Consider the following 2,447-nt stretch of genomic DNA (forward strand, 5'->3'; position numbering starts at 1 on the left):
GGGATGTCTCAGCAAGGGATGTCTCAGCATGGGCCTGCAGAGGCACCCTCCCCCCCCTTCCCCCGCACCATACCTCTCTCTACAAACATATTCCTTTTTTTTTTTTTTTTTTTTTTTTTTTTTTTTACAAAACACAACAGTCTGAGTCCAGGCATGTGTGTGCATTCATGTGTATCTGAGCCCAGGTGTCTGTGTTTGCTTGCACATGTGTCTGAGTGAGTCCAGGTGTATGTGTGGATACACATGTCTCTGAGCTCGGGGCCCTGTGCATGCTAAAGGCTCTGCTGCCAAGCTGTACCCAGCTCTGTCCAGGAATCTAATGAAATAAAAAGAGCAATCTAAAGTGTAGTGAAAAAGCCAAAGGGAGACAGTGTTGGACTATCTAACCTGTGTGACTGGAGGCTCCGGAAGGGCAAGCAGGACAAGGATGTTGAAAAGGACACAGTGCTTTGTCCAGTCATCATCAAAGAGGCTTCCTCCAGCAGCAGATGGGAGTGGATGCAGAGATCCACAGCCAGACATTACACGGGGAGATTGGAGGTCTCCACAGGGCCCCTCCCTCAGAGCTCGGAAGCCCTGTGAGAGTGGGGTAAAGACTGTAGGAGTCAGAGGGGATGGAGAGCACCAGGAAAAGAGGGCCCACCGAGTCAGCTAAGCAATGCTCACAAAGGGCTCACAGAGACTGAAGCTGCAAGCACAGAGTCTGCAGGAGACTGTACCAGGCCCTCTGTGTATGTGTTCTGGCTGTTTAGCTTGGTGTTTCTGTGGGGCTTCTGTGAGAGCTGGTGTGTCCTTTGCTTGCTCTCAGGGCTCTTTTCCTCCTGTTGGGTTTCCTTGTCCAGCTTCAGTGTGAGGGCCTTTGCCTTGTCTAATTGGATGTTGTTTTGTCTGTTTGGTTTTTGTCTCTTGGAGTCCTGCTCTTTTCTGAAGGGAGCTTGGTTAGGGCTTTATTGCTGTGAACGGACATCATGATGACCAAGGCAACTCTTATAAGGACAACATTTAATTGTGGCTGGCTTACAGGTTTAGAGATTCAATCCATTATTATCAAGGTGGGAGCATGGCAGCATCTAGGCAGGCATGGTGCAGAAGAAGGGGTTAAGAGTTCTATATTGGGTTGGAGAGATGGCACTGACTGCTCTTCCGAAGGTCCTGAGTTCAAATCCCAGCACCACATGGTGACTCACAACCATCCATAATGAGATCTGACGGCCTCTTCTGGTGCATCTGAAGACAGCTACAGTGTACTTAGATATAATAATAATAATAAAAATAAATAAATCTTTAAAAAAAAGAGTTCTATATCTTCATGTAAAGGCCACTAGGAGACTGGCTCCTAATTGGTTAGGAGGAGATTCACATTGCCTGTCCCCACAGTAACACACTTCCGTCAACAAGGCCACACCCACTCCAACAAGGCCACACCTAATAGTGCCACTGGCTGGGCTAAGTTGATACAAACCATCACATTCCACTCTCTGTCCCCCTCCCCATAGGCTTATTCAAACGTATAAATCTATGGGGGAACATACCTAAACATAGCATAATATAAAAGTACATTTAGTCCAAATTCCAAAGCTCCATAGTCTACAGAAGTCTCAACGATGTTAAAAATCCAAAGTTCAAGGTCTCTTCTGAGATCCATCTAATCAATCACTTAACTGTAATCCCCAGAGCAAGACAGGAAACCAGCTGGGCAAACTCCAAACTCTGCATCTCCATGGCTGATAACAAAGCTCTCTTCAGATCTCCACTCCTTTTTCATCTTTGTTGACTGCAACAAACTTCTTTCTCCTGGGTTGGTTTCACTCCCTTCTAGCAGCTTTTCTCAACAGATAGCCCATGGCTCTGACATCTCAAACATCTTAGGTTCTCCAAGTCAACTTCAGCTTTTCAGATTCTTGTTCCAATGTCTTGGATCCACACATGATCTTCTGGGCTTGGGTCACTTCTCCAGGTCTGCCCTGTGTAGCACTCTAGGATCTAGTTGACTCTACTCCATTGCTTCTGCTGTTCTTGGTAATCATCCCATGGTATTGGTATCTCCAATACACTGGGGTCTTGCAATGCAACTAGGCTTCACCAATAGCCTCTCAAAGGCTCTCTTCATGGTGCCTAACCTCAGCTCCTTTGCGTGACCCCTTCAGTTCTGGGCCATCATCTGCAACTGAGGCTGCACCTTCACCTTTCCTGGCCGCTTACAGTGCCAAGGCTCAGCTGATGCTCATGACCCCTTCATGCCTTCAAAACCAGTACCACCTGGGTGGTTCTTATATATTATCAAGACCAGCTGCAGCACAAGGTACAACCTTGGCTATCTCTGGAACAAGGCTTCTTTGTGCTCTCAGAAAACAGTGCCCAGAACATTTCACCCCATTGATTCTGGTCTCTTCTTTGTTTTTTGGTTTTTTTCTTTTCTCTCTCTCTCTCTCTCTCTCTCTCTCTCT

The sequence above is a fragment of the Mus caroli genome, chromosome 4 (genome assembly GCF_900094665.2).
Source record: "Mus caroli chromosome 4, CAROLI_EIJ_v1.1, whole genome shotgun sequence".
NCBI lineage: Eukaryota > Metazoa > Chordata > Mammalia > Rodentia > Muridae > Mus > Mus caroli.